The sequence below is a fragment of the Eptesicus fuscus genome, chromosome 21 (assembly GCF_027574615.1).
Source record: "Eptesicus fuscus isolate TK198812 chromosome 21, DD_ASM_mEF_20220401, whole genome shotgun sequence".
Lineage (NCBI taxonomy): Eukaryota > Metazoa > Chordata > Mammalia > Chiroptera > Vespertilionidae > Eptesicus > Eptesicus fuscus.
In genome coordinates, this window is record NC_072493.1 from 46,799,470 (window position 1) to 46,819,953 (window position 20,484).

At 42.8% G+C, this 20,484-nt stretch overlaps 1 pseudogene; it reads left to right on the forward strand.

Annotated features, from left to right (window-relative positions):
• Positions 1–7,956: 7,956 nt before the first annotated feature.
• LOC103304365 (zinc finger protein 208-like) overlaps positions 7,957–20,484 on the forward strand; it is a 42,168-nt pseudogene continuing 29,640 nt past the window's right edge.

A 20,484-nucleotide genomic window follows, 5' to 3' on the forward strand; every position in this document is an offset into this window, starting at 1 on the left:
AGGGAAGTTGCTTCAGCTACCATTGTCTCCACTAAACAGTGGGTGCATAGCTCTGACCTTTGACAGAGCTCAAGAGTCAGCAGCCTTCCGGGTTCCTTGTCCACACCTTTCTGCTAGTGAAGACAATTCCCGCAGTATGTCAAAGGATGTATCTTCATTTATATGTCATACAACATCTGACAATTATTATTGGACAGAAGCCCAGCAGATATAAAGAATGTGACAAAGCTTACTCAGTATGCAAACCTTACCCGACATCAGAATTCATACTGGGAGAAACAATACAAATGTAAACCATGTCCTAGAGCAGTGGTCGGCAAACTCATTAGTCAACAGAGACAAATATCAACAGTACAACGATTGAAATTTCTTTGGAGAGCCAAATTTTTTAAACTTAAACTTCTTCTAACGCCACTTCTTCAAAATAGACTTGCCCAGGCCGTGGTATTTTGTGGAAGAGCCACACTCAAGGGGCCAAAGAGCCACATGTAACTCACGATCCGCGGTTTGCCAACCACTGTCCTAAAGTAATTTATCAGCATCTGTAGCTTATTCCTCGTACTGGAATTCATTCAGAGGGAAACCTTAAATCTGAAGAATGTGGGATATCATATAGTTGGACCTGCAGCCTCATTCAATATCAGGGATTGTAATTGGGTAGAAATTCTACATTCATGATACAGTAGGAAGGACTTTTGTTCAAAATATACAGTTTACAAATCTCCCAGGAATTTATATCATAAAGTGACTTTAAAGATGTAAAAACTTGACCCAAGTACGTAATTGATTATGAATTTTAAAGTATCACTGAATTCACACTAGATAGGCAACCAAAATGCCTTTCAGGTATTGCTCTAAATCAGAATGTTTATTACACAGTGTCCTCCAAACTTTAAATGTAGTTTGGTAATATTTTGTATGATTGAATATATCAAAAGAATTGATGTTTCCATATGTACAATTACAGAGATCTATTTTATATTGAAATCAATGGAAGTCTTTTGAAAAGGAAATAATGTGATTCTACTCCCATATCACTTGATGCTGCTATGTTTTATTCCTGGTGTTTGTGTGTGAAATCATGGGGTTGATTGTTTCTGCCTTAAAGATCTGTGAGCTGTTGTATATTATATGACCTCACTTGTGTACACTTTCCCATGGAATATTGGATATATCTTAAGGCACACTACTTCTATTAGAGGATTAGAGGCCCGATGCACGTACACAGGTAGGGTCTTTAGGCCTGGCCAGTGATCAGGGCCGATCATTTTCCCGCACCTTCTTCTCTTGTCACCTGTGCACCACTGCCACTGGTCACCTGCCATGTTCTGTGCCACCCCCTGGTTGTCAATGCACATCATCTTCTGGTACTCCAGTGGGACTCCTGAGTGGAAAACTTTCCTATTAGCCTTTTGTTATGTAGCATAACACTATTGAAACACTCTTAAAATACTTCTGGAGGTTTGTAAATGATATAATCAAAGTTATTTCCTTTTCTGTGCCAATGTGTTCAGCTAAAACCTTTTTGAGAACATGTGAGTGTTTGTGGTTGTCACATTAGGTGACCAGAAATACACTCAGGACAGTGCTGTCTGTGTAATAGATTTTCCATAATGAAGATGAATATTGCAATACCAGTGACATTGTTGTACCCAGGATTCAGAATTGGCATGAACTCTGCATGTTGGAGGCTACACTGCTGGCTGAACTCAGAAAAATTTATTCTGTTTCTTTCACTTCCTATTTCCTGTTCCTCTCTCGTTTTTCACTTTGTCTTCTAGGCTATCATTCTTTTTGCAGTGCTATGACCACAGCATGTAAAGCTCTTCCTGCCCCACATCAGCCCCTCAAGCCCTTGTAGCTTCCACTCAGTAGTTTGGAATTTATAATGCAATGAGTGACATCAGAATTTGGCCAATATTTTGCTTTATTTTCATGAAGTAGGGAAGCCCATCATTTGGGTTCTCATGCTGACACCTATAGATTTTAATATGGATATTAAATTTTGGAATATCACACATTGATATCTGTGTACATTGGAATGATTTTCATTGGAAACCTTAAAAATTTATCAGTGTTACCTCATTAACTTCTTCATTGGGATGGCGTTAACCCATGTTAAACAGATTTTATTCTCACTTGCTCTCATATATATATAAATATTTTGTGTGTTTTTTTTTAAATTAATTTCAGAGAAGAAGGGAAAGGGTGAGAGATAGAAGCATCAATGATGAGAATCTATTTTCTCTTGAATGTGGCCTAATGTTGGTCATTCTTTCTAGAGCAGTGGTTCTCAACCTTCCTAATGCCACGACCCTTTAATACAGTTCCTCATATTGTGGTGACCTCCAACCATAAAATTATTTTCATTGCTACTTCTTAACTGTAATCTCGTGACCCACAGGTTGAGAACAGCTGCTGTAGAGCCTAAGACCATTGTAAAACACAGATATATACATTACGATTCATTAACAGTAGCAAAATTAGTTATGAAGTATTGGCCAAATTCAGATGTCACTCATTGCATTATAAATTCCAAACTACTGAGTGGCAGCTACAAGGGCTTGAGGGGCTGATGTGGGACAGGAAGAGCTTTACATGCTGTGGTCATAGCACTGTTCTAGAAGAACCGCAGAGACCATGGCAGCTTTGCAGTTAAAACCTTCTATTATTTTGGATGCAAAGGTATTTTCATATTCACAGCCTGGCCAGAGGTATGTCCATTGGCATTAGCTGTCCTTGGAATGTTTTCCAAACCATCACTGTAAGTTCCAGGGACAGCAGGATAGCAGAGATAAAAATGAAAGCCCCACATTTATTACTTCTCCAGCGTCCAGTGCTGTATTTGTACAAGGTGGTAAACATCAGTTCCTATGCACGTGCCACCAAATCACTAACAAACTCATTACAGAAACAAGATGCTCAATATTCTTCTACTCTACTTTCTGACACACCCATGGAGCATTCTTATGTATATGTGTCTCCTGATATTTTGTGACCGGGACTCATGTGGACCAGGGGCTTTATGAACTTGTTCTGTTACAGAACCTAACATAGGATCCAGATCATTCAAAGAATTCAGTCCCATCTAGAAAATAGTTCCATTTTCTGGTACTGTAGTGAGGAATATTGAGGACCTGTATTGATACAAAATCTTTATGTATAAATTGATACACATAAGATCTCTCTTTTTTTTTTTTTTTTGTCATGTGGCCAGTAGGAAAATAGGTGAAGCAGACACTCTCTCTTGGGTTAAAGGGCATTTTGTCCTTAGTTTCTTCAGAGTGCATATCCTTCCACTTTGGGGTGAAAACTCTAGAGATTTCTTTCTTTCTTTCTCTTTTTTTTTTTTTTTTTTTTGAGCTCATGACATACATGAACTAATTACTGATATTCAGTGGATTACAAATTATATATTTTGCCAATCTTACAAAAATGGATGGTTTTGATTCATGCACACCAGACATCTATTACTGTGTTGGCTGTTTTCACTTTATTCGACAATCTACAGGTTATGTAATCTGTGCTATTCACTAAATAGTCAAGTGCTGCTTTTTCAAAAAATTCTTGCAGCCCAATAATTTTCCTGTGTGACATTCCAGTTGATAATCACAGCTGTAAACATACAAAATTCATCTTTTCTACTGTGTCATTTATGACCATTTTTTCCTTATTGATTTGTCTGGGATACCTATCCATTGATGTGAATGGGGAGTTAAAGTTCCCTACAATGACTATACTAGTTAATTTTAAAAATGCCAATAACTATATACCTATCAATATTCACTCACAATTAAATGGTTTCACTGCCTCAACCAGAAGACACAGGGTAGCTGAATGGATAGGAGAACAAGACCCATACTTCTGCTGTCTACATGACACCCACTTCAGATCAAAAGGCACTGCATGAAAGTAAAGGGTTGGAAAAAGTTATTTCATCTCTACCTTTGGGCCCCCATAAAAGTGCAGAGAATGTTCCTCTAGTGAGAGCTCTAATCCTGGACGGTGGACATTTAATAGGCATGAGGATAACCGTGCTCAGAGTTAGCTGACCCCTGTGGGAGCGCTGACTTTGAGTGAAGGCAGCACATACAGGGTGTTTCAATGGCCAGAAAGTTGTGGAAGGAGCTGGAGCAGGTCAGAGCAGGCCTGCTGGGAACCTCAGGTAAAGATGCCTCTCTTTTATGTGAACCACTTAATTGATCGCTTTATAGTCTCTTTCTAAAATTTGCAAATCCAATAAAGGAGAAAACTCTGCCATTGGGGGTAAAACAAGTGATTTCATGGAAATGAAATTTTTAAAATGCTGTTGTGGTAATACTAATGTCAGACAAAACATAGGCTTTGAAAGAGAGGCCATAATAATAGAGAGATACTTCCTAATGATAAAGGGGTCAACTTACCAAGAGGATAAAACCCTTGTAAACATTTATGGATGCAAAGAAGGACCTGAGTAAATCAAGCAAATAGTGATGGACATGAAGGCAGAGATTAATCTTTTCCCCTGGGATATTTGTATTTTGGTTGTTGATTTGTAGCACTTGGGGAAATAGGGATACTAGATGCTTTAAGATCTGTGACTTAAAATAACTTTTTCTCATCCCATAGCCTGTATTTTCCCTTATGTGCTAGTCTTTGAATGCACAGAGCATACATTTTGATGATGAGTAACTCATTTAACCTTTCTCTGTTTTTGTGTTGGTGTCATCTCTCAAACTATTGTAAAATCCCAAGTCATGTAGATTTAACCCTATGTCATGCCCAACTGCCCTCCCCTGCAGGCCTGGTTGCTCCCAACTGCCCTCTCCTGCAGGTCTGGTTCCCCCCAACTGCCCTTCCCTGCAGGTCTTGTCCCCCCCAACTGCCCTGCCCTGTAAGCCTGGTTGTCCCTCAACTGCCCTCCCCTGCTGACCATCTTGTGGCAGCCATCCTGTGTCCACATGGGGGTGGCCATCTTGTGTTGGTCTGATGGTCAATTTACATATTAACTATTATATAGGATAAATGCTTATGCTGATATAGATGGAAAGTTTGAAAGAGACATTGCTATTGGACAAAAAGAAAAAAGAAACACCCAAGAAAACTGAAGCTACCAGGACTCGACTTATTCTCAATCATGTCTACTCACTCTGCAGAGAATGTCCTGCTTTTTATGTATAGATGGAATCTTTTTCAACGAAACATACTTCATATTAGATGATCACTAACACATATTGTGGTAAAAATTACTGTGGGTATAGAGCAGTGTTGGACACAACATTTGTTTTAGTAATGCAGTTTATCACAATGTTCTTTAAAAGGTTTCTTTTTAAGCAATGCTGTTGTCCTAAATGATCACATCTTAGTCACCCAAGGCTCATATCCCAGGTCGTGTCCCTCTGAAAGGCTCTGGAACTCAGCCATGTTGAGACTTGGTCTCCCTGGGGAATGAGGAAGGGAGCAGGAAAGGCTGCTGGTGTGAGTATGAAATCGCCCATCTACCCAGGGAGAGTTGTGGTTTCACCTTGTAGTTCTTCATCCTCACACAGACCAGTGCAACTCTTTGGTTAATGAAAGTGCTTACATGAATTCCTATTGCAATCATGATTCTGGGTTCAAGCCTCTCCCCACCTCCAGCCCCTCCCTGAGATCCCAGTTCCTACAGAGTTGCTTCAGCCTCACTACCAACATCTGCCTGCGTGGCCGGGGGCGGGGGGCAGATGAGCTCCTGACATAACCCTTTTCAACTGTTAGTTTCTATCACACGTGGAAATCTTTCTGAGTGCTTTCATAATATATTTGAAGCTGAGAGTCACTGACTTCCAAAGGGTACCATGGGGAATAGAGAGGAATATTGACAAGCAACATCACTGCCAGAGGGTGCTACATTCCATTATAAATTTTAAGGAGGAAATAAACAGAAATGTCTGCAAGTCTTAGATCACTTTTACCACATCATTTCTGGAGGTTGCATTTGCCCCTGTGGGTTGTATCCTCTGCCACAGAGAAGGCTCCTGTTTGATGCAGGTGAGGCTCCATCAGGGTCTCTGTCAGGGCATTCCCCTCCGCTCCATTGGTGTATGTGTCTGTATTAATCCAGGATCACACCCACTTGGTTACTGTTGCTGTGTAAAATGGTTTTCAGTGTCAAAAAGTGAATCTTCCAACTTTCCTATATTTGAAGTAATTCGCCTCTTCTGAATATCATTTGCTTAAATTACAGTCAAAATTGCCTTGACTAGGTAATCTATTTATGTGTAGACACTTGGACATATTAAGGAATGTCTTTCAGTTTATTTGTATCTGCTTTCTTTAGCATTGTTGTGTCATTTTCAGTGTTCAAGTCTTATACTGTCTTTGTAGAATAGATTGTCTTAATGTGTTTATCTGTTTATTATATGTGGTGTGTTTTTGGGCATCCAGTGGCAATACTAAGATGTGATAATTTATTGGCCTAAAGCAATCAAATATTTATATAGGTTAAACATAATCCTCTGGTCTGACATACTCTAAATTACAGGTTTCTAAACAGGTCATATCTTTAAAGTAAATAAAGATTTATAAAGCTTGAATGAATACCTATATTCATGAAAATACTGGAAAATAATCAAAATTTAAAAATGGTGATGGGACTAAGTATACTGATCATAGTTATTATTCTTATAACTCTGTTTTAAATATTGTAATTTTTAAAATTGTCTTGTTTCCCAAATATAAGAAAAACTAACAGGAGACATTCTGCATTAATATCAGTGTCTCATTAACTATGTTATAGGGACTACTAAAGTCAAAATATTCATTTAGAAATGCCTTTCCAGAACACAAAGACTTCAAAGACCACAACTTCCAATTAGAAAGTTTTTATCCCTTGGAAAGTATGTAAATTAAAATCTGTTTCCCAATGGGTCTGTCTCTGACACCCTCACCTTCCTGCTTCCCTAACTCAAGCTGCCTCTCTATTCAGATGGGGAGACAGGGAGGGGCTGAGAGAGCAGGCTGCCCTTCCCCTCCCCCTCCTCACTTAGGTTTAAGGATCCAGGGAAATTGGAGGCAGAAAGTGTCTGGTTTCAAACCCAGTCTGCCCGCCTTTTCATTTCTCTGTAAGAATGTGTTACCAGCCTGTAAAGTCCTGGGAAAGACACCTCCCTGGGATATGTGCAGCTGAAGGGCAGACCAGCCAGTAGCTCTAAGCATAGCCTCTGGGATCTGGAAAACTTATGTGTGAATTCCAGATTCTTCCTCCTTTAAAAAATATATATATATATATATATATATATATATATATATATATATATATAATTGATTTTTAACAGAGAGGAAGGGAGAGGGAGAGAGAGTTAGAAACATCGATCAGCTGCCTCCTGCACACTCCCTACTGGGGGTGTGCCTGCAACAAAGGTACATGACCAGAATCTAACCTGGGACCCTTCAGTCCGCAGGCTGATGCTCTGTCCACTGAGCAAAACCTGTTAGAGTTCTTCCTCCTTTTTTTATGCGTTTGCCACAGCTGCCATTTACTCGCTAGCACCCCAATAAAAGAACAGCCCCTCTATCTGGGGAGCCTTGTGCCATCAGAGGGCACCTGGCCCTTTCCTCCCTTTAAAGAAGCAAAATACCCGCCCTCTCTCTGCTCCTGTCTCCTCTCTCCCTGGTGAATCCTGTCACAGCCGCGTCACCAGCCAAACCCCAACAATGACGGGGGAACTCCCCCAGGAAGGGCGGTCCCTGTGGGAGGAGGTGAGGGACCCAGGGCTGCCCCCTCGCTCCTGCCCCGCCCTCCCTCCCTCTGTCCCCGCACAGGCCCCGCCCCCACCGCGGAGTCGCTCAGCTCAGGCGCTGGCCCCGCCCATCCCGCAGGGAGGCGCATGCGCAGCTCCTGGCAGACGCGGAAGCGGCTGTAGAGGGGAAGGTGGCGGTTCCCTGAGGAGGTGTCTGTGCTTTAAAGCCGCTGCTCTCCGCCCCCCTCCCCGCAGGGAAGGCTGAGGGCGCTGCGGGCGCTGAAGTCCGTGGTGAGGTCCCCGCCCCGGAGCCCCTCACAGCGGTGAGTCCGGTCCCGGGCGGCTGCGCAGTGGAGGCGCCGCGTTCCTTTGGGGGAAACTGAGGCCAGGCCGCGGTCTCTCCGCCTGTGGCTGTGGGCCCCGCCTGCCGCGTGGTTTTCCTGCTGAAAACCATCCCCGGGGCCGCCGGTCCCCCCGCGGGGCTGGGAGTCTGGGTCAGGGGGTTCCCGCCCTTTGCCCCTCCCCCGCCCGGCGCTTTCCGCCCACAGAGCCCGGATGGCTCCCGGCCTGGGGGTCTGCACCCCGCCTTCCTAGGCCCCCCATTAATAAGGGGTCTGAGTGCCCGGGGAGCACAGTGTCCATGGGGAGGGGCTCAGGGGGAAGAACGCGGTGTCCCCAGAAGAGGTGACCTGCCCGCAGGGAGGGCTTTGTGGGGCGGGGACTGCGGGGGGCGGGGACCCGGGCTGGGGGGTCAGGAGGGGAGGGGGAGAGACAGACACGTGGGAGGAGGAAGGGCGGTGAGGGGTCCACAGAGGGGCCATAGGGGTGTGGGGGGACTGGACGGCGATGGTGGGAGTGAGGGGGGAACTCGGGAAAGCAGCCTGAGGAGGAGGAAGTGGGGAACTAGGGGGAGGGGAGCCCAGAGAGAGGAGGGAGCTGAGGGGAGAGGGTCCTGGTGAGCAGAAGTGGGGGCCGCACAGGAGGAGGCACCTCAGACAGAGACACTGGTTCAGAGGAGAAGAGTTGGGGAGCGAGTGCAGGGACGGAAAGGGGGGCTTAGGGAGGAGGGAGCAGAGGGGAGCAGCGCGGAGTCCCCAGCTGTGGGGAGCAGGACAGACTGTCACGGGCAGCAGCGGGGACACGGGCGTGGGGAGGGACAGACGGACGTGTGTGGAGCTGGGAGCCATCAGAGACCAGGAGAAAGAGCACCGGAAGGGAAATGGGTTTCAGGAGGTTCGTGGTCCGGGTGTAGGGACAGACAGAGAAAAGGGGGGAAAGAGCAGGGGAGGGGGGGACACAGGAAAGGACCACAGAGGAGAGAAAGGGAACAGGGAGACAGAGACAGACCCATGGACAGAAATACATGGTAGTGGGAGGAGGGGACCCTGATCTGGGTGAGGGGTGAGCTGATGGGTGTGGATGATTTAGTTTTGTATTGGTTCGTGGAAATGTGTGTGTGTGTGTGTGTGTGTGTGTGTGTGTCTGTATGTGTGTGTGTGTGTTTAAATATATATTTTTGAAATATATTTTATTGATTCCCTAGAGCAGTGGTCGGCAAACTGCTGCTCGCGAGCCACATGCAGCTCTTTGGCCCCTTGAGTGTTTAGCAAAGGCCAGCTTAGGAGTATCCTAAGTTAATAACAATGTACCTACCTATATAGTTTAAGTTTGAAAAATTTGGCTCTCAAAAGAAATTTCAATTGTTGTACTGTTGATATTTGGCTCTGTTTACTAAGAAGTTTGCTGACCACTGCCCTAGAGGCAAGGAGGGAGAGAGAAAAAATCAATGACTAGAGATAATCATTGATCAACTGCCTTCTGCATGCCTCTAACTGGGGATCTAACATTCAACCTGGCTAAATAGGAATCTAACTATGACCTCCTGGTTCATAGGTTCAAGCTCCACCACTGAGTCATGCCACCTAGGTGTGCCTATATATTTAATTTAACAACTGAATTGTTTTAGTTATGCAGATTTGAATGACAATGACAAATCTCCAGTTTATAAAACTTGGGAGTCCTATATAATAAAGATGTAATATGCAAGTTGACTCTCACACCCTCACAAGAGGCCCACCCCCATGTGGTGACAAGATGGCCATGGCCATGTCATCACAATATGGCCACCACAACATGGCCGGCAGGGGAGGGCAGTTGGGGGCGACCAGGCTTCCAGGGAAACGCAGTTAGGGGCAACTAGGCCAGAAGGGAAGCGCCGTTGGGGGCAACTGGGCTGGCAGAGGACTTCATTTGGGGGCCATCGGGCTGGCAGGAGAGCAATTGGGCGTCGATCAGACTGGCAGGGGAGTGGTTAGGGGGTGATCAGGCTGGCAGGCAAAAGCGGTTAGTGGCAATCAGGCAGACAGACAGGCGAGTGGTTGGGAACCAGCAGTCCCGGATTGTGAGAGGGATGTCCGACTGCCTGGGATTGGGCCTAAAGCGGCAGTTGGACATCCCCTGAGGGATCTCAGATTGGAGAGGGTGCAGGCTGGGCTGAGAGACACCACCCTCCAGTGCATGAATTTCGTGCACCGGGCCTCTAGTTTTATAATAATTTGCTTCCCTTATTCACTCAGAGGGGAGAGACTTATCTCTTGGGTCCCTTGTCATTTCCTGGGATGGCAACGACTAGGTGGCCTGTGTCTGTCACCATGTGATGCTTTTCCAAGGAATCTTAGAAGCCTTAGCTTTGTTGCTGTGGTGGTTTCTGTGTGTGTGTGTTTCATCGATGGATTTACTTTTTCAATGTCTGACGTTTAATTTATTATTTACAAACACCCTGAGATAAATTCTCTGGGTCTTCTCAGATCCCCTGAGGAGCTTTAGGAAATGCCCTCAGGTGTACTTTCCCGTAGAGTTGGACAGCTGCTCTGGGTGGGGCGTCATTGGTTACTTAGGTGCACCAGGTGATGGAAGGTGAGGACAGGGATTAGCAGGAGGGTTGCAGGACGCCTTTGTGAGAGTGAGGAGCAGGGTTTGTTCAGGGGACTAAAGGGGGTGCTCTGTTTGGTTTGGGGGGTCAGGACAGCAGCTCACATTCTAATTTCTGTAGGAGTTTGTGGATACCTTTGGGAGGAGAGACACATGAAGACACACTCAACACCTCACAGTGTGGTCTCCATTGTTCCTGACTCTCTCCTTTGACAACGGTTAGAAGGTCCTTCTGACTGTATGTGTGAGATGAGCTGATTAAGAGGCTGTGCTGACGTCTTTGAAGGCACATTCTGTGACTCCTCAACATAGTGTCACCTGAGAAGGCAACCCAGACCCCATCAGGACCAGGACCACATGGCTGCTTCTCAGGTAAAAGATGTGTCCTGGGTCTGAAGCTATGTTTGCTTTTCTCTAACATCTGGTGATTAATTTCTCTATTTCGGATGTTCTTGCCTTTGCAGGTTGTTTTTCTTTACTTATTTCCTTACTTTATTCATTACTAGAGGCCTGGTGCACAAAATTCATGCAAGGGGTAGAGGGTCCCTCAGCCTGTCCTGCGCCCACGTGCACTCTGGGACCCCCTGGGGGATGTCCAACAACTGGCAGTTGGACAACCCTCTTGTAATCCGGGTCGCTGCATGCCCCAGTGACCGTGCTTTCCGTCCAGGTGAAAGGCATCTTGCCGTTATATGGGCAGCTACATTTTTTTGCCCTGATTATAAAAGGTAGTACATAACATGATCCTTCTGAGGCAGTAGTACTATTTTCCTCATCTTATGGGTCAAAAAACTAAAGCAGAGAGAAATTACGTAATTGGCTTTGTCACACAGTTATAAGTTATGAGAATCAGGATTGACCACAAAATCCATAAGCTAGAGTCCAGGCATTTCAATGCAGCATCATCCTGTTTTTTCAGTGTTAGAGTAGCCTTTCCCATTTTTAATTTTTAAATCTAAGAGACTGTTCCCAATATATGGGGTAGGGTCCCTAAGCCTGGCCGGCAATGAGGGCCGATCTGTGGTGTGACTGATGGGGCAATTGGCGAGTCCCTACTACCACCTGCCTTGCTTGGTGGCCTGGGGCCGTCTGCTGGCCGTACAACCCCCCCCCCCCCCCCCCCCCCCCCCCGCCACCACAGCAACTGGTCGCCTCTCTCTCAAGGGGCAGATGCTCAACTCAGAACACTCGGGAGACAGATGCTCCTGTGTTGAGCAACTGCCCCCTGGTTGTCAGTGCGCGTCATAACAACTGGTTGTTCCCCAGGTTGATCGATTTGCCTATTAGAGTTTTTTGTTTTTTTTTTTTTTTTGCCTATTAGAGTTTTATATAGGATAGTCAATGTCAGCAGTTTCTATATTTATCTATTTTTTCTTCTTTTTAAAAAAAATATATTTTATTGATTTTTTTACAGAGAGGAAGGGAGAGGGATAGAGAGCCAGAAACATCGATGAGAGAGAAACATCGATCAGCTGCCTCCTGCACACCCCCCACTGGGGATGTGCCCGCAACCAAGGTACATTCCCTTGACCGGAATTGAACCTGGGACCCTTGAGTCCGCAGGCCGACGCTCTATCCACTGAGCCAAACCGGCCAGGGCTATTTTTTTCTTCGTTTTTTTTTTTTACCTCTCTTTTTAAAAATATATCTTTATTGATTTCAGAATGGAAAGGAGAGGGAGATAGAGACAGAAACATCAATCAGGATGGAGAATCATTGATCACCTGCCTCTTGCACCCCACCCTGCACTGGGTATCAAGTCTGAAACCTGACCAGGAATCCAACCAGGTGCCCTGACCAGGAATTCAACCCTAACCTCTTGGTTCATAAGTCAACCCTCTACCTCTCACCCACACTGGGCTGGGCTACAATTTCCTCCTTTGTCCCAGAGCCTTGTCTGTATTCATTTTGAAAGCAGGAAGCATTCCCATATTTATTTAGTGACTTTCAACTAATCAGAACATTCCTTTTGTGACAGATAAAGCTTGGAAGGCAGCCATGTCTAACAACCCTACTGGGATGGGTCAGAGGCTCACATATCACTGAAGAAGGCAAATGTAGGTCTTAGGTTCAAGTGGCTGCCGCATCAGCTCTAGATCAGGGGTAAGAGGATGCACATCTCAGAATAACTCATAAAATTCTGAATAGAAGGGCAAATAGAAGAGACTTGCTCACTGGATAAGTACGAATACTTGGTAGATAAATGTTCTATTATTAGCTTACAGAACATAAGAGGTACATGTGGTTTGGCACTTGCAAAAATTAAAGTTTATTTGTGATAATTTCCACAAAATTATTTCTTTATTGATGTATTTTTGCCAGTAATGTCACAGCAGTGGTGACCTGACCTTCCATGTACCTCAGTCACCTGATGCCCCTTGTCCCGTCCACCTGATGTTCATGTGGCAGAGGTGCTCCCCTCACTGTAGAGTTAGTGGTCTCCCTTTCTCAGGAATAAGGGTGTAGTAGGGATTTCATAAATTTGTGCAAATACCATCACTTTTTTGTATTTTCTAGAAAGTTTTCAAGAATGGTATTAATATATATTCAGTTCCATTGAATTTTTACAACATAGTATAAATGATGCATAAAATTTTTAAAAGAAATGTACTAGTAAGAAAAATTGGTTTACCAAGCTGTTGTGGATCAGTTGGTGGAGGGTTTGATTCCTGGTCCAGGGCAAGTAGGTCATAGGTACCTATGGCAACCAATCCATGTGTCTCTGTCTCTCTTTCACATTGATGTCTCTCTCTCTCTTCTCTCCTCTCTCTCTCTCTCTCTCTCTCTCTCTCTCTCTCTCTCTCTCTCTCTCTCTCGATCCCTTTGTCTCCTTTCCCTTTCGTGCCTCAACCTTCCTGCCTTTCCCTCCCTAAAAATCCATGGGAATAAATCTCCCCAGGTGAGGATTACAACCAAAAAACGAAACAAAAGATCTAACTTGTTTTACATCCTTATGTTTCTCTCATTATGTTCATAAAACACAAAGGGGATCATACACAAATACATTCATGAGATTTACAAAATCACTAAACCATCTTGATTTCATAGTTGTAAAATGTGTGTCTCTGAGCCTAAACTATTAACTTTATTTCAGCTATTTTTTTCTTTTTTTCCCCCTCAAGTACATTTTTATGGATTTCGGAAAGGAAGAGAGGTAGAGAGAGAGAGAAACGTCAATGATGCGAGGGAAACATTGATAAGCTGCCTCGTACACACCGCACACTGGGGATTGAGCCCGCATACTGGTTGTGTGTCCAGATCAGGAATCAAACCAGTGACCTCTTGGTGCCTGGGTTAGCACGGAACACTGAGCCACACCAGCTGGACCAGGCAGGATAATCTTGTCCTAAGATTACTCATAGTGAATTTCCAACTAGGATTATGGTTCCTATATGTGCTATTCCAGGAGAACTGAATTACATTAATAAAACCTTTTAGTTCAAAGTTCTGCATGAATTTTTTTCTGTGTTTTTACTTTCTCTGTATTCAGAAGTATGGCACATGGATCAGAAACATTGAAATCACAAGTAAAAAGTGAGCTTGTTACACATGTGGAAACACAACTCCCATGTCAGAACCTGGATCACAATCTATATTTATACAGATGTTCATTTCCTTGTGGTCTGTTTTACACTTGAGAAGAAGTCCATATACTTCCAACCAGCATGGTATTTCCTGCTGAGAAATATACACCACTGACCCTGAGTGATGGAAATACAGCACTCAGAAATCCAGGTGCCTGTGTACATGATTTAATTTTTAAAAAATATATTTTTATTGCCCTAACAGGTTTGGCTCAGTGGATAGAGCGTCGGCCTGCGGACTCAAGGGTCCCAGGTTCGATTCTGCTCAAGGGCATGTACCTTGGTTGCGGGCACATCCCCAGTAGGAGGTGAGCAGGAGGCAGCTGATCGATGTTTCTCATTGATGTTTCTAGCTCTCTATCCCTCTCCCTTCCTCTCTGTAAAAAATCAATGAAATATTTTTAAAAAAATTTTTTACTGCTTTCAGAGAGGAAGAGAGAGGGGATGAGAGAGAGAGAGAGAGAAACATCAATGATGAGAGTCATAGATCAGCTGCCTCCTGCATGCCCCCAGAAGGACGCAGCCCACAACCCAGGCATGTACCCTTGACCGGAATCAAATCTGGGACCCTTCAGGTCCCAGGCTAGCATGCCTTAATTTTAAAGTTTATTTTCCTGAAACATAATCTGTACCGTGGATTTGTGGGCATGTGTCATCCTCATGTGTCAGTGTCAGAAAACACATCAGAGAATGTTACTAGGACAAAGTGATCTGTTGAATAATTCAGGATACTCCCCTAGGTTCAGACCTCTTGTCTTGATTCTGTTTTCATGTTGGGTGACATTATGAACTCTTCTGGTGACCTCTTGGTAAATGTGTCTTTTCTTTCAGGAACTGTTGACCTTCAGGGATGTGGCCATAGATTTCTCTCAGGAGGAGTGGAAACGCCTGGACCCAGGTCAGCAGAAGTTGTACCTGGATGTGATGTTGGAGAACTACAGCAACATGGCCTTCCTGGGTGAGGTTGACTTCCTTCCTGAGTTCCTACTCCACCCGCAGGGTTTGGTTTCTTATATTATTTTAACATCTGTAACGCCAGCAGCGGAGGGCAGTTAGGGACCACTAGGTCAGCAGGGGAGGGCAGTTGGGGGTGACTGGGCCATGATGGGAGCGCATTTGTGGGTTATGAGGCTTGCAGGGGAGGGCAGTTGGGGGTGACCAGGCCGGCAGGGGATGGTAGTTAGGGGCGACCGGGCAGGCATGGGAGGGAAGTTGGGGGCGATCGGGCCTGCAGGGCAGCAGTTAGGCGTTAATCAGGCTGGCAGGCAGAAACGGTTAGGGGCAATCAGGCAGGCAGGCAGGTGAGCGTTTGGGAGCCAGCAGGCCTGGATTGAGAGGGGGATGTCTTATAGGGATCGGGCCTAAACCGGCAGTCAGACATCCCCCAAGGGGTCCCAGATTAGATAGGGTGCAGACTGGGCTGAGGGACACACGCACCCAGTGCACGAATTTTGTGCACTGGGCATATAGTGTGTTTATAATCTTGCTGACAGTGTATGAATGTTGTCATTTCTCCACTTCATTGTTAATACTTTTTTTTTTATGGATGATTGGCATCCTGTTAAGTGTTTGGTGGTATTTCATGGAGGTGTCCATTGCATTTCTCTGGTGATGAATGAGTTAAACATTACTTAATATGTCTATTGCGCATCTTTATATCCTGTTTGGGAAATGTCTATTCAGGTCCTCTGCCCATTTTTCAATAATGTTGTTTGTCTTGTTGGTATTAAGTTGTGTGAGTTCCTCACATATTTTGGATCTTTATTTTTTGAGGATGTAACATTGCTGGGCTGTTGTTGTTTTTGTTATTTTGTGGTTTCTTTTGGTATGGCAAACTTATTCTTTTGTAGTCTCATTTCTTTATTTTTTAACTTCTTTGTTATGCCTAGGAAGATACATGCAAACCAGTATTTTTAAGAGTGTTGGTGAAGTTCATTGACAATGCTGACTGTGTTTTTATGGTTTCAGGTTTTATATTTTAGTTGTTAATCCATGCTGAGTTCATTTTGGTTCATGGCCTATAAACGGGATCTAGTTTTATTATTTTTGCATGTATCTGTTCCATTTTTGTCTCCCTACTTGAAGAATCTGTCTTTACCTATTGTGTGTTCTTGCCTTCTATCCTGTAAATTAGTTAACCATATAGCTTTGGACATTTTTAAAGTTGTGTTACTTCCTTTTTCATGTATATTCTGAATATTAACTACTTATCAGGTAATCTGTTTTGTAGAAATTTTTTTCACATTTCACAGCTTGTATTTTTATTGCACTAACATTTTGCTTTAATGTGAAGTTATTTTTATATGGTGTGTAATGCCTTTTGACTATTTAGTTACCTTTCCATTCAGTGCTACAATATAAAATAAAATGTCATAAAAACTTTTCTATATGCCTTAGCCAGATTGGCTTAGTGGATAGAATGTCGGCCTATATACTGAAGGGTCCTGGGTTCAATTCCAATCAAGGGCACATGACCAGGATGCAGGCTTGATCCTCAGTAGGGGCTATGCAGGAGGCAGCCACTCAATGACTCTCTCTCTCTCTCTCTTCTCTTTTTTTTTTTTTAATGTAATTTATTGATTTTAGAGAGGAAGGGAGAGGGAGAGAGAGAGATAGAAACATCAATGATGAGAGAGAATCATTGATTGGCTGCCTCCTGCACTCCCTCTACTGGGGACTGAGCTTACAACCCAGGCATGTGCCCTTGGCTGGAATCGAATCCGGGACCCTTCAGTCTGCCGGCCAATGCTCTATCCATTGAGCCAAACCAGCTAGGGCTCAATGACTCTCTCTTAATGTTTCTATCTCTCTCTCCCTCTCGCTTCTTCTCTGAAATCAATAAAAATGTATTTAAAAAAACAAAAACTTTTCTATAACTTTTATTTTAATAGATTGAGTTATTATTAGCTTTATGTTTCAAACTGCCCTCATTCTTTTTTTTTTTTTTTTTTTTTTAAATATTTTTTATTGATTTTTTACAGAGAGGAAGGGAGAGGGACAGAGAGCTAGAAACATCGATGAGAGAGAATCATCGACCAGCTGCCTCCTGCACACCCCCCACCAGGGATGTGCCCGCAGCCAATGTACATGCCCTTGACCGGAATCGAACCTGGGACCTTTCAGTCCGCAGACCGACGCTCTATCCATTGACCCAAACCGGTTTCGGCTGCCCTCATTCTTTTTACATGTAGACATCTAACTATCTCAACACTCTTTGTATATGTGAGTATATCTCTTCTTCTGTGATATAAGCACCCTTGTAGAATATTATTTTACCTCATGCGTGTGAAGTTGTAAGTAGGCTTTTTGTTCTACAGTGCTTTTTTGTAGGTTTTGTTAATCCTCATATGAGGACATTTTTTCATTGCTTTTCAGAGAGAGTGGAAGGGTGGGAGCAAAGACTGGGAGAGAGAAGGAAGCATCGATGTGAGAGACACACATTGACTGGCCCCCTTCTGTTCCCATTTCAACCCAGGTGGGGTGGGAATTTGCAACTGAGGTCTGTGTCCTTTAACGGGCTTTCAACCCACCACCCTGAAGTGCACAGGATGATGCTCTAACCCTGAGCCACACTGGCCAGGGCCTACCGTGCTCCTTTATTTACCTCTGTCTTAATGTGTGGATTCTACTCTTTTTTTAAAGTATATTTTATTGATTTTTCACAGAGAGGAAGGGAGAGGGATAGAGAACTAGAAACATCGATGAGAGAGAAACATTGATCAGCTGCCTCCTGCACACCCCCCACTGGGGAACGAGGCCGCAACACAGGCATGTGCCCTGACCAGGAATTAAACTGTGACCTCCTGGTTCATAGATAGACTCTTAATCACTGAGCCATGCCGCTCCAACTATTCCTTTTATTTTTTAAAGTTCCACAAGAGAAATCAAAGTGATAGTGATTCTTTATTAGAACACCACAGATTTTTATATTTCTATATATTTTTCCTTATACAAATAATTTTTATATTTTCATCTATTAGTGTTTTGTAGAATTTTTAAATTACCTCCAGGAGTATTTTTTTCAGGAGTACATTTCTTAAGGATTATTTATAGGGCAGGTCTAATAATGAGAAGGTCTAATAATGAAAGAGTTTTGGAGCTGGAAAAGTTTTTTCCTCTCTATTGTTGATCTGTTTTGTCAGTATTCTTGTTGGATGGTTTTTGTTCATTTATCACTTCAGTGTTTTATTTCGTGTCCTTTTTAGTCTCCAATAGTATTCTGCTTATGAAAAGTTATGTTTTAATATGCTTTTTGGATTGTATTGTGAGATTCATGATATTTTCATTCTTTTTTATATGTTCTCACGTTTATATTGATTCTACTTAGAGTTCATTGAACTGCTTGCATTTGTATGTCGCTTTCTCCAATTATCAGGATCTTAAATGATTAATTTTTTTAAATAAGCTATCTAATCCTTTTTGGTGTCCTCTTGGATGTCGACTTGTTAGTGTCTTAGGAATTCCTTAAATTCTCTTTATATTTCCACATGTTTGTTGGCTTTTCTTAATCAAAATTTTAATGAATTAAAATTTTGATGAAATGTGTATAAGTTCTTTGATTTTTTTATTTTCAGAGATGAAGAGAGAGAGAGGAGAGAGAGAAATATCAATGAATAGAGAGAATCATTGATCGGCTCCCTCCTGCATGATTGGGGATCTAGCCTTCAACTCAGGCCTGTGCCCTGCCATGGAACCAAAGTGTGACCACCTGGTTCATAGATCAAAGCTCAACCACTGAGCCACCACTTTATGGAAAATTCTTAGATGTTCTAAGTTGAAAATGTCTTTTGTTATTGATTCTACTGTATTTTTTAATTCGGGTATTATGTTTTTCAATTTCACCTTTCGGTGTGTTCTTTATAAAATACTTTTTTATCATATTTTTACTTTGGTTATATAATGGAGTTGTCTTTTTTTTCCCACCTTTTTGGCTTTAAGATATTTAGTTCCATTCTTTTTCAGGTAATTAATATATTTTAATTAATGTGGTCCCATTTGATTACTTTTATTTTGTGTTTCTGGTGATACACTTTTTCTGTTTCTATGCATGACTTAATATACTTTGTAGAGATTTCGGAATTGTAAACAAGCAGGCTTTTGAACATACTTTCTATACTAGGAAACAAATAATCACCATCTGTGGAACCAATTCTACTTTCTGTCAACACTGTTTTCAGTATTGTGTTCTTGGTTCAGTTGTCTGTTTAATTTCCCAGTTGAGATTGTCTCTCTTTCTTTCTCAGGCCCATGGTATCTTTTCAGAACCATGATATACATTTTCGGAACCACAGTCTTTGTGGTTCTCGAACAATTTCTCATTGTTCCTTTGTAGCAGCCACTACAGAGCACTCATCGTGTACTACCATTCCGTTCACACTCTGTGTCATGCACAACAGACACTTGTTGTTCAAGAAGCTTCAAAATAGGGAGGACATCGAACATGCACTTCCCTCATCGCTCTCTCTCCAGCGATGTAACTGGGCATTGGGAGTTTTTTTATAATATTGCCATTGTGTGCCAGGGGTTTTGAGCAGGTATCATTGGAAAATATAAGGAACTCTTTGTCCCTCTTTGATGTGAGTTTTCCTCATTGTACCTATCTTGAGCTTTGATTGAATTCTTTTCATGCTCTTGGAGTACTCAAAAATGTCATTTGGTGAATACGTGCTGTTACTTCAAAGTTCACTGACCTGATTGTCAAAACTTAAAAATTTGTGTGTTCTTTTTTTCAGCTATGTCATCTAAAGATAACCAGGTCCTTATGCCAAAGCCTGAAATACAAGATTTATTCCCTGAAATAATACTGGTGAGATGTAAAAGGTGTCACTTTGATAATGTACACTTAATGAAAGCCTTGGAATTTGAGGAAGAATGTGATGAGAAGGGAGGATATTAATGTAAACAGAACTAATCTGGAACACTTACAATGAAATGCTTGTTACCTAAAGAAGTCAGGTGTATTATGCATTTGGGAAATCTTCCAATTTAAAGTCAGTTACATTGGCAGATCAGTGTGTTTCTGTACGTGAAGATTGACAACAACTTTTTATTGTTTAGCATTCTTGGAAAGAAAATCTGCAAAAGCTAGGAATTCACATATTCTCTAGTGTAAATATTTATTTGAATTATTTAAAATGTAGGGTGGAATTAAACTTTCATGCAATCATATCTAAAATGTATAGATTTATAACGTACCTATAAAGTTAAAATATGCTCAATTGGGCAATCTTTTATGATTCCTTAAATTAAAATATATATTTTTATTGATTTCA